The following is a 13,101-nucleotide window of genomic DNA, read 5'->3' on the forward strand; positions in this document are numbered from 1 at the left end:
CTGGATCTTGTTATACTGTATAAATATGGTCCTGGATCTTACTGGATCTTGATATACTGTATAAATATGGTCCTGGATCTTACTAGATCTTGATATACTGTATAAATATGGTCCTGGATCTTACTGGATCTTGTTATACTGTATAAATATGGTCCTGGATCTTACTGGATCTTGATATACTGTATAAATATGGTCCTGGATCTTACTGGATCTTAATATACTGTATAAATATGGTCTTGGATCTTACTGGATCTTGATATACTGTATAAATATGGTCCTGGATCTTATTGGATCTTGTTATACTGTATAAATATGGTCCTGGATCTTACTGGATCTTGATATACTGTATAAATATGGTCTTGGATCTTACTGGATCTTGATATACTGTATAAATATGGTCCTGGATCTTACTGGATCTTGTTATACTGTATAAATATGGTCCTGGATCTTACTGGATCTTGATATACTGTATAAATATGGTCCTGGATCTTACTGGATCTTGTTATACTGTATAAATATGGTCCTGGATGTTACTGGATCTTGATATACTGTATAAATATGGTCCTGGATCTTACTGGATCTTGTTATACTGTATAAATATGGTCCTGGATCTTACTGGATCTTGATATACTGTATAAATATGGTCCTGGATCTTACTGGATCTTGATATACTGTATAAATATGGTCCTGGATCTTACTGGATCTTGCACACTACTGTGACCTAACAACAGTCGGACGAACAAAGCGAAGCGAAGTGGAGTTCGACACTACTGTGACTTAATAACAGTCGGGCGAATGAAGCGAAGCGAAGTGGAGTCCGACACTACTGTGACTTAACAACAGTCGGGCGAACGAAGCGAAGCGAAGTGGAGTCCGACACTACTGTGACTTAATAACAGTCGGGCGAACGAAGCGAAGCGAAGTGGAGTCCGACACTACTGTGACCTAACAACAGTCGGGCGAACGAAGCGAAGCGAAGTGGAGTCCGACACTACTGTGACTTAATAACAGTCGGGCGAACGAAGCGAAGCGAAGTGGAGTCCGACACTACTGTGACCTAACAACAGTCGGGCGAACGAAGCGAAGCGAAGTGGAGTCCGACACTACTGTGACCTAACAACAGTCGGACGAACGAAGCGTCCAACACGTAAGAAAACTACTGATCATCGTAAGTAAAAAAATAGTTCGAGCGAAGCCCGAACTTAAGCAGTTCGAACGTAGTTCGGACTTGGTTGAGCGAAGCTCACAAATTTTTGCGACCTGAACGAAGCGAAGCGAGTGAAGGCGTGAAAATTTTCCAACACGTAAGAAAACTACATGGATTATCGTAAGTAAAAAAATAGTTCGAGCGAAGCTCGAACTTAAGCAGTTCGAACGTAGTTCGGACTTGGTCGAGCGAAGCTCACAAATTTTTGCGACCTGAACGAAGCGAAGCGAGTGAAGGCGTGAAAATTTTCCAACACGTAAGAAAACTACATGGATTATCGTAAGTAAAAAAATAGTTCGAGCGAAGCTCGAACTTAAGCAGTTCGAACGTAGTTCGGACTTGGTTGAGCGAAGCTCACAAATTTTTGCGACCTGAACGAAGCGAAGCGAGTGAAGGCGTGAAAATTTTCCAACACGTAAGAAAACTACATGGATCATCGTAAGTGAAAAAATAGTTCGAGCGAAGCTCGAACTTAAGCAGTTCGAACGTAGTTCGGACTTGGTTGAGCGAAGCTCACAAATTTTTGCGACCTGAACGAAGCGAAGCGAGTGAAGGCGTGAAAATTTTCCAACACGTAAGAAAACTACATGGATTATCGTAAGTAAAAAATAGTTCGAGCGAAGCTCGAACTTAAGCAGTTCGTACGTAGTTCGGACTTGGTTGAGCGAAGCTCACAAATTTTTGCGACCTGAACGAAGCGAAGCGAGTGAAGGCGTGAAAATTTTCCAACACGTAAGAAAACTACATGGATTATCGTAAGTAAAAAAATAGTTCGAGCGAAGCTCGAACTTAAGCAGTTCGAACGTAGTTCGGACTTGGTCGAGCGAAGCTCACAAATTTTTGCGACCTGAACGAAGCGAAGCGAGTGAAGGCGTGAAAATTTTCCAACACGTAAGAAAACTACATGGATTATCGTAAGTAAAAAAATAGTTCGAGCGAAGCTCGAACTTAAGCAGTTCGTACGTAGTTCGGACTTGGTTGAGCGAAGCTCACAATTTTTGCGACCTGAACGAAGCGAAGCGAGTGAAGGCGTGAAAATTTTCCAACACGTAAGAAAACTACATGGATTATCGTAAGTAAAAAAATAGTTCGAGCGAAGCTCGAACCTAAGAAGTTCGAACGCAGTTCGGACTTGGTTGAGCGAAGCTCACAAATTTTTGCGTCCTGAACGGAGCGAAGCGAGTGAAGGCGTGAAAATTTTCCAATACGTGAGAAAACTACATGGATTATCGTAAGTGAAAAAATAGTTCGAGCGAAGCTCGAACCTAAGAAGTTCGAACGCAGTTCGGACTTGGTTGAGCGAAGCTCACAAATTTTTGCGTCCTGAACGGAGCGAAGCGAGTGAAGGCGTGAAAATTTTCCAAATCGTAAGAAAACTACATGGATTATCGTAAGTAAAAAAATAGTTCGAGCGAAGCTCGAACCTAAGAAGTTCGAACGCAGTCCGGACTTGGTTGAGCGAAGCTCACAAATTTTTGCGTCCTGAACGGAGCGAAGCGAGTGAAGGCGTGAAAATTTTCCAATACGTAAGAAAACTACATGGATCATCGTAAGTGAAAAAATAGTTCGAGCGAAGCTCGAACCTAAGAAGTTCGAACGCAGTTCGGACTTGGTTGAGCGAAGCTCACAAATTTTTGCGTCCTGAACGGAGCGAAGCGAGTGAAGGCTTGAAAATTTTCCAACACCTAAGAAAACTGTACATTTCTGTTGATTGTAGAAAAATAGTTTAATAAAAATTTTCCTTGGATTAACAAGACTAAAAAGTAGTTAATAAAAAAAAACGTTAAAAAAAACTTTTAAAAAACACGCTTTTAAAAAAGACTAAAAAACTTAAAAAAAAAATGTTCTAAAAAGTAGTAAATAAAATAAAAAATCACGCTTCTTAAATAAAACATAAAAAATAATAAAAAAATAATTTAAATTAAGAAAAGAAGCTTAAATATTTTTCCAAAATATTCTTGTGTAGTGCAAAAACACTATGACTTAAAAGCGTGGGGCGTTCGAAAGACGAAGTTGGTGTTAAATGCATAGTAATTTCGCCCCACGCTTTTAAGTCATAGTGTTCTTGCACTACACAAAAATATTTTGGAAAAATATTTAAGCTTCTTTTCTTAATTTAAATTATTTTTTTATTATTTTTTATGTTTTATTTAAGAAGCGTGATTTTTTATTTTATTTACTACTTTTTAGAACATTTTTTTTTTAAGTTTTTTAGTCTTTTTTAAAAGCGTGTTTTTTAAAAGGTTTTTTTAACGTTTTTCAATGTTTTCTTGGAGTTTAATATTTTTCATCATGTATTGTCACATAAAATTTTACGTTTTTGTCCTCATGATAGAAAGTCGAAAAAACTATTCCTTTTTTATCAGAAATCAAATTTAAATTAAAGCTAATATGTGAATTTCTTGATAATAATAATAATTATAACAATAAAGCAAAAAAATACTCTTTTATTAATATTACGAATTTAACCATTTAGTAAATATAAATAATATGTCGTGGTGGGGTGATAGTTAGAGTGCAGGTTTTAATAAACATAAGGTCATGAGTTCAAGCCTAGGCAATGAGCAGACTTTTTTTTAAGCGTTTTCTTTTTTTTTTCGAAAATTTTGTGTTCTTTCATAAAATTCAATGTATTGATTCTTACCAAGCGAAGCTTGGCCTATTGGTCTAGCTTAGTTCTTCAAACTTATGCCTAGCGAAGCTTGGTCTATCGGACTAGCTTAGTTCTTCAAACTTATGCCAAGCGAAGCTTGGCCTATCGGTCTAGCTTAGTTCTTCAAACTTATGCCTAGCGAAGCTTGGCCTATCGATCTAGTTTAGTCCTTCAAACTTATGCCAAGCGAAGCTTGGCCTATCGGTCTAGCTTAGTCCTTCAAACTTATGCCAAGCGAAGCTTGGCCTATCGGTCTAGCTTAGTTCTTCAAACTTATGCCAAGCGAAGCTTGGCCTATCGGTCTAGCTCAAACCTTCAAACATGTTCCAAGATTATCAAAATATTAAATTAAATAATCATTTGACTAAAAAGTTGAAAATAAAATACTTTATAAAAAAAACTTTTTAAAAAAACCTCGTTTTTCGCGTGGACTAAAAAGGAGAAAATAAATTTTATTTTGTATTGTAGAGAATTTGATTTGAAAGTTGAGACGATACATGAATTACAAACATGCACCTTGACCTTATCGTATAGTTCTACAACTTAAAACGAGGGCGCAAAGCTTTGATGAAGTTCTGTTAACAAGCGGCCTCGTTTTAAGTTGTAGAACTATACGATAAGGTCAAGGTGCATGTTTGTAATTCATGTATCGTCTCAACTTTCAAATCAAATTCTCTACAATACAAAATAAAATTTATTTTCTCCTTTTTAGTCCACGCGAAAAACGAGGTTTTTTTAAAAAGTTTTATTTATTAACATCAACAAACAAGTCATTGAACATTATCGACTATCGATAAAAAGGCATACAAAGACAGCCACACAAAAAAAAACAATTCACAATTAATTTTGATGTGAATCAATACGAAGCCTATAAACAATCAAGCGACAAGTGTCAGTTCAATAAAATTGCATTTTTAATGCCAAACAGGCACTTCTGATGTTTTCATTCATAAAGTTCAGAATTTTGAGAGAATTGAGAGAATTTTGAGAGAGCTTTTTACTCACGCATGACTGAGAGAATGTGCTGAATGAGTCAAAAAAAAAAGCTTTAAAAATTTGAGAAGAAAAATCATTGAAAGAATTTTTTTTTTGCTTCTTTTCTTCTTTAGTTTACAGTCGATGCTCTGTCGATGAACACGGTGGGGATTGGAAGCGACGGTTTATGCGGAACTAAATATTATTGAAATTCTCTAACCGGTTATTTACGTAAATTTGTGTTTTTTTTTGGTTGTTTTGTGAATTGAAATGTGAACAAAAAGTGAAATTTGATATTTTTTTTTTAAATTTTTTTTAAAAATTTAAAATTTATATAAATTTGGAAAATAAGAAAATTTAAAGAATTATTTGGAAAAGTTGTGAAAATTAAGAAATTAAAAAACATTAAAATTTTTAAAAAAGTATTAAAATTTTTAAAAATCAAAATAATTTACAAATTTGAAAAAGTTTGAGCAATTTAAAAATTAAAAAATTGAGAATTTAAACAATTTATGAAATTTTAAAAAATTTTGACAAATTTTTATGTTAAAAAATTTAAATAATTTCAAAATATAAAAAAAACTACAAATTTATAAAATTTCGAAAATTTGAACAAATTTAAAATAATTTTAAATTTGAAATCAAATTCAAATTGTGAATTTAACTTTACAAAATTAAATGTTTTTAAATTTCAAAGTTAATTTAAAATTTAGAAAAATTCAGATTTTTAAAAAACTAAAATAAAGTTAAACAAATTTAAAAATGTAAAAATTTGAACATATTTGAAAAATTTAAACAAATTTCAAAATTTAAACAATTCAAAATTTAAGTACAAAATTCAAATTTTTCAAATTTTGAAAGATTTGAAACTTTTTGAAATTTTTATAAATTTAAAAATTTGAATTTAAAAAATTTGAACAAATTTTAACAAATTTGACAAATTTAAAACTATTTAAAACTTTAACAATTTTGAAAATTGTAATTTTTTTAGTTTTAAAAAGAATTTTGACAAAATTAACCCTTCAAAAATAATTTCAAAAAAACTTAAAAATTCCACAAAAATTCAATATTAAAAAACCACAAAATTTCAAATTTAAAATTTCCCAGTGTAAAAATCCAATAAAAAAATAAATAAATTAAATCTTCAAAGTTATTTGTGATAAATCTTCGGTAACAAATCCTTTCAAATCATTTCCTCCAAGGCATCAAGTATCAGGAAATAAAATAAAATAATAAAAAAATACTTTAAAGGAAAAACAAACACAAAAAAAATGTAAAAAGCACCAATCCAGCTATTTAAAGATCAAAAGGTAAGTTTAAAAAAATAAAATAAATATTTTCAAAGAATTTTTTAAGGTTTTTTTTATCAGTTCCTTTAATGCTCGCTAATTGGTGTTAGGCTAAGTAAGACGGAGGAAAATAAAAACTTTATTAAAATTTAATTAAATTCTCATCAAAGGAAATCTAAAAAAAGATTTTTTTTATATTAAAATTGAGATCAGAATGAAGTTAGTCTTTTGATAAAATATTAATTACTACTTTTGTATTAATTCACTGATTAATTATTACTAGATTCCAATATTTAGTTCTTTAATCAGTCTTATGGAAATGATTTGAAGGTCGGATCAGGAGGGTGGGTTGTTGAAGAGTGAGAAGATGGAGTCGGTGGAGTGAGTGGTCGACTAAGGTGACAAATTTTGCCATTTTTTACAAATTCAGACTGTTTTGTGACATTTCTGTCATTTTTGTCACTTAAACAGTTGACTTGACATCTACGATGCATCCACTGCAAGAGCAAGGGAAGGTAAAAGGGGTAGGAGGAGAGTAGCTGAATGAATGAATCTTCTGTATCTGCTTACTATGCTTTTCTTCAATTTAGAGTACTAAAGCTTCCAAAAGACTCATTTTCGACGAACTTTTGAGTCCTTATAACCAAGGCCGAGATTGCATAAGCATTCTGTGTCGCTAATTCTAGAGACTGAGACTTGAAAGTCTTGCTCTTGGTCCTTGAGAACCCTGACATGGGGATGGGTGTCAGCCTGTTGTATTGTTGTTGGGTTGCGATGCGTCGATGGGTTGGCTGGATTGGAATGTTAGGAGAAGGAGGTCAATTTTCCTGGATTTTTGAGAAATTATTCAATTTGCTTGTGTTTTTAGAGACACAATTCTCAATTTATTCAAATTCTTGAAGACCAATCCATTGAGTTATCCTCCTGCTTCCTCTACCCCTCTCTTTCCCTCAACATATGCCTGTCTACACCCCTCTTACACATCACATTACCATAAAATCCATCCAAATTCATAATGAGGCTTAAATAAAAAGTAAAAATTTCTCATCACTTTTTTTCGCATTTTTCATTATATTTACCTCAATCAACAAAAAGGCACGAAAGAAATTGAAAAAAGTCAAGAAGAAAAATCCTTCCACACATGTTTTCATTTTTTGGATGCGACAAAGAAGCAAAGATTATTATTTTGTGGACTAAGACGAAGAACAAGTGAACGTGAAAAGTTAAATATTTGTACAAAAAAAATCTGTCAAAAGTTGTTGTTGTAATGACATGAGAAAAGGCAAGAAGAAGTCAAGTAGGAAGTCATACACATCCATTGTTCCATTTTTATGTGAGTAATTTCGAGGAAAAACTGAGAGGAAAATTATAATGATTTTGAAATTGTTCTCGGCACGTTTTTCCTGGGAAATGTGTGTGAAAATCGAAGAAAATTGAGAATTTTTATTTGGATTTTTATTGCGTTTTTAACACGTTTTATTGATTGGAAATTGAAAAGGATGGAAGGTATGTAGTTGGGATGGATGTTATGAAGGTGTATTGGGGATGGGTTGGAATGAAGCAATTCCGGATTTGGATGGATTTTCAGTGAATTTTTACTTGCTTACTTACTTTTCAGGTCGTACAGATCTATTAAGCAATAGAGCCAGCTTCAGGTGACTTAAGTAGGAGGTCATGGATCAAAATTGATTTGTCCGACCAGTGAAGTAAGAAAGTAAGTATATACAGATCTATTGTGATCCATGGTATTCTTTAGATGTCGCCTTAAACCTGCTCTATAGCTGCATACTGTATGGCAGTTCTCGATTGAAAATGGAATCCTAACTGTCAATCAACAGGCTTTTCCATGAGTTCCTTGTTCGTCCACATAATCTTTTCCCACTTATTGAAGTTTTATTGAGAATTAAATCAATTTTTGAACTAAATTTCATTCAATTTAGAGATATAAGTCCAATCTTGACTTTCAATTCTTCTTCTTTCTCACAACAACTCTCTTCTTGATCCTGAAGGGCTCCTGAATGCGCCTCTAATGAGCCTCTTCTGAACATGCTCCTGATAAATGCAAGCAGTGATAAGAAGGTGCAAATACAACAGTTGTAAGAAGCGTTGACATTAATAGGATTTGAAAGATGGAAAAGACAAATCATTTTAAAAATTTGATGTCATATTCAGGCAGACACATTAATGTTTTCTCAGAATATGACGCACGAGTGACTTTTTATCACTTTTTCTCGAACAGAGTACCATGTTTCCTAGGGCAACGCTTTGCCGTTGTATCAACAGTAAGACTCTAAGTTAGCCATTAGGCTCCTTGACGTTAAACCAGTTGTGGGCAACTTGTGTGTTTTTTGGAACCGTATAACGTGTGAGGTTTCGATCGAGGCTTACCAAATGTTGATCCAGTTCTGATCCATTTTTACTGTCAAAAAACTCCGATTTTCAGAATTCTTCAACTCGTGCTTTATCTCGCAATTCTTCTCAAATGACAATAAATTACCACCAATAATCCCTTCTTACAATTCCCTCCATACAGTTCAATTCCCATTCACATCTTAACCTATTTTTACACCAAAATTCCCCAACAAACAAAATCCAATAAAAGAAACATATTCAAACAGCCTAATTGAATGGAATATTTTTGGAAATGCCAAATATTTTTTGCCATGCTGAGTTCTATTCAATATTCTCGAACAGACACAACAATGATGAGCATACAGCACCAAAAAAAAGGGGAGAAAATATTTCAAGATCAAATAAACTTTTATTCGACATAAATTGAATATTTTTCATGCTTAATCAGTAGATCTATGAATATAAATTAGCTTATTGTAAGTTGAATGACTCGAGTATGTCAAGTATGTCGAATTTAAGACGTAAAATGTGTCGAGAGAATAGTAAACAAAGGAATTGTGTGTAAATTGGCTGAAATGTTCAATATTTACTTTAAATTGAACGGCAGTAACCGGAACAGATGACTAAAATGTGAAGGCACCTGAATCTAGTCACTCTAGTGTGAAGGCACCTGAATCTAGTGACTGTAGTGTGAAGGCACCTGAATCTGGTGTCTTTAGTGTGCACCTGAATCTGGTGTCTTTAGTGTGCACCTGAATGTAGTTGATCCTAGTGTGAAGGCACCTGAATGTAGTTGATCCTAGTGTGAAGGCACCTGAATCTAGTTGACTCTAGTGTGAAGGCACCTGAATCTAATGAATCTAGTGTGAAGGCACCTGAATATAGTCACTCTAGTGTGAAGGCACCTGAATCTAATGAATCTAGTGTGAAGGCATCTGAATCTAATGAATCTAGTGTGAAGGCACCTGAACTAGTCATTCCAATGTGAAGACACCTTAACCTCAAAATTCCATTGTGAAGGCGCCTGAACTCACAACAAACAATCAACAAAGCTTCTTCTTTCTTTCCAATTATTTCAAAACGACAAAAGTGTCATCAACTTAATGTTTTAATTAAATTGAAAAGAACTTTGTCACTATAGAACAGAGGATAAAAAGGTTAATGGAATCTAGAGTGAGTGTTGATTTAATTTCCGGAAAATTATGTTAAGCTATAATTTTGTGTTAATAGCTTTACAGCATTTGTGTTGATTAATTTAATGTAATTTGTAGAATTTTGAACTTAAATTGTTGGAAATTCCAAAATTCTCCATCCAAATTCACAAAAACCACAAAAGCAGCCACAAACAGTCTCCAAAAATCCCCAACATTCATATCCAATTCAGCTTCAGTTTCTGACATAAATTTCAGTCAATTCGATTTGATACTTGTGGTCGTATTTGCACATATGTCTATCAGCATGTGATTGCGTGGGAAAAATTGTAAGTCACACCTTTTGGGACTTTTTTGTGGCTGACTTCTTCTTCATTGTTTGAGTCGACAATATGTTGAGATGTTGAGGACATGAGGTGAAGTCATGATATGGATGTGGATTGGGATTTTGTCAGAATTTATAGGGATTGAGACAGTGTGAAGGTGGCTGAACTGTGTGAAGACACCTGAAATTGTGTGAAGACACCTGAATTGTGTGAAGGCACCTGGATTTTGTAAAAGCACCTGAACTGTGTGAAGACACCTGAACTGTGTGAAGACACCTGAATTGTGTGAAGACACCTGAAATTGTGTGAAGGCACCTGAATTGTGTGAAGACACCTGAATTGTGTGAAGACACCTGAATTGTGAGAATGCACCTGAATTGTGTAAAGACACCTGAATTGTGTCAAGACACCTGAATTATGTGAAGACACCTGAATTATGTGAAGACACATGAATTATGTGAAGACACCTGAATTGTGTGAAGACACCTGAATATTTTCCACAATAAGTGAAGGCACCTGAATATTTCCTACATAATCCATCAAATCTCCCCAAAATTCATCCAAGGATCAAAAAAAAAGAATCAAAAAGTCCCACAACCTTTGCCTTTACCATTCCAATTCATGAGTACGCTTCTACGTATCATTTGCCAACCTTAATTCTCATCCTAGCTCTCATAATCTAACAAAATGTTTTCAAACAACCCCAAATTGTATAGCTTAAGGCTATGTCGGAGATTACTTTACGTTCATCCATGTGGGTTTGCTGTATATGGAGCACAAAAATTGTAATCAATATGTGATGTGTCAAAGGTACGAATGGGGTGTGGGATTATCAAACATAATGTCAATAATTAGGGCATTACCGTTCATGTTCCGTAATTTATCTAGCTCAATTTCAATGGACTTCTTCTTGCTGTTTACTGTAAATGAGAAGCAACGACCTAAACTCCTTTTTTGTGCTGGATAAAACGTGATTATCGTGCTGTTCATTGTGTTGTAGGTGTTTTTGTATCAATATTTGAACACCTTTTGCTAATTAAGGGTAGATAATTGATTTATGTTTTGGGATGCGATACGGCAGATTATGGAAGTTGATAATTTATGGGATAACTGTGGATGTAAAGTTGGAAGTATGCGAAAAAGGGTCGATTTTGGATGATTAATTAAAGATTATGAAGGCACCTGAGCTACAATTTTTTAATATAAAGGCACCTGAACCTCAAAAACTCAAATGTGAAGCCACCTGAATCTCAAAACTCAATTGTGAAGGCACTGGAACCACAAAAACTCCAGTGTGAATGCACCTGAACCTTAAAAACTCAAGTGTGAAGGCACCTGAACCTCAAAAATTCAATTGTGAAGGCATCTGAACCTCAAAAACTCAATTCAAAATCCACCGTAACCTCAAAAAATTCTCACAAATTTTCAAACACAAAATCAAGTTCACTCACATTGTATATTATTGACATAAAGTTTATTAATTTATTGCCTACGCTCTCCTTTATTCTGTTGCTCAGTAAATGCTAAATTAATTTGCATGCTACACATCTACTTGTGTTTATCAACAATTGAAATTTATTGGATTCTCGTGCAAATGTGCTCAAAAAATGAGAGGAAAAAATGAATTTTTATAACAGCATGAATGGAACTGGGAAGCATATGGGGTAGATGTGGCACTAGGCTGACGTATGGTGTGGCTTGAAGACGGATTCATGGAAATTTTGACTCAATTCAGAGTCAAGTCGACCTATAGCCCAATTTACAGCAATTTCCATTCCATGCACTTCCTAGAATACACCAACAAAGCTCCAAAATCCATAAAATGCTACATAATCTCACATTCTCCCAATTATTTTAATTGAAAATGTCAATTCCACTCCAGATTTATATTAAAATATTCATTAATATCCCCAAAAAAGCCATCTGATCCAATTTTAAATAGCAATCGCGCAGTTACTGAAATTGGCTTTGAATCTTATATAAATCCATACACACAAAAAGGCTTGTCATTAAATGCCAATCAATTATACAATTGCCGTTAGTCACATAAATGTGCGAGAGAGTTTGAAGACAAAAGGAAATGGCAACAATGATTGAATGCCTTGAGGATGTTCTGGTGAATTAAAAGTGATGAGAATTGTTCATATTTTTAATGGATTTTTTGGATGAAAAGTGAGAAATTAACAATTTTATTTCACTTGACTGTGACTTGATTGTGACTTGACTATGACTTGACTTTAATTTGATTATGATTCGACTGTGACTTGACTATCTGACTTAATTCTCTCACTTGACATTCCGACTTGACACTCTGACTTGATTCTTTGACTTGACTCTCTGATTTGACTTTCTGACTTGACTTTCTAACTTGAAAGTCTTACTTGACTTTCTGACTTGAATCTGATTTGACTTTCTGACTTGACTTTCTAACTTGAAAGTCTTACTTGACTACTCTGACTTGACTCCTCTGACTTGACAACTCTGACTTGACAACTCTGACTTGACTACTCTGACTTGACTACTCTGACTTGACTACTCTGACTCGACAACTCTGACTTGACTCCTCTGAATTGACTACTCTGACTTGACACTCTGACTTGACTATTCTGACTTGACTTCTCTGACTTGACATTCTGACTTGACTGTAACTTGGCTCTGACTAAATGCCAATTTTTAGTTTGAATCCACCACAATGTCAGTCACGCCAGTTTTGCGCCGATTTTTGGATTGATTAGTCAACTTGACTTGCTACAAAAATTCAAATAATCTCGTCCATGAACTCATCAACATTTTTCATCAATCTAAAACATCCAATGTCAAAATCATCAGAAATAGATTTTTTGTGTTATTTTATCTTCTTTTTTTCTGTTTATTTCTTCAAGTATCGAGTGATTTACGAGTAAAGCTGTTTGAACTTCAGTTTATTCTGTCGATGATTTCTCTCGTTAATTAATTATTGCTACATATTTATGAGTGTTGATGGGGAATTTATGAGAAAATAAGTGGAATTATAAATCCTGATGTAACTCTGACTTGATGCTAGATTCAATCCGAAGTGCTATTCAAGTTAAGCTTCACATCCTTACTTTTCAGAATTTACAGCTCAACATTTCCATAGTTTTGCAATATTTTTTTTTAATTTGATGGC

The 13,101-nt window shown here is 34.1% G+C and overlaps 1 protein-coding gene across 2 annotated transcripts in view; it reads left to right on the forward strand.

Annotated features, from left to right (window-relative positions):
* Positions 1 to 4,969: 4,969 nt before the first annotated feature.
* LOC139100226 (G-protein coupled receptor dmsr-1-like) overlaps positions 4,970 to 13,101 on the forward strand; it is a 30,126-nt gene continuing 21,994 nt past the window's right edge. Inside the window, exons 1-2 of one of the 2 annotated variants that reach the window (XM_070652833.1) lie at positions 4,970 to 5,118; positions 5,827 to 6,145. The gene's annotated coding sequence lies outside the window, so the exon portion shown is untranslated. The remainder of the gene's footprint in view (positions 5,119 to 5,826; positions 6,146 to 13,101) is intronic. The other variant, XM_070652835.1, reaches the window with a different exon arrangement.

Source organism: Chironomus tepperi, unplaced genomic scaffold (genome assembly GCF_022539635.2).
Source record: "Chironomus tepperi strain 1889 unplaced genomic scaffold, CSIRO-AGI_Ctep_v1 contig_58, whole genome shotgun sequence".
NCBI lineage: Eukaryota > Metazoa > Arthropoda > Insecta > Diptera > Chironomidae > Chironomus > Chironomus tepperi.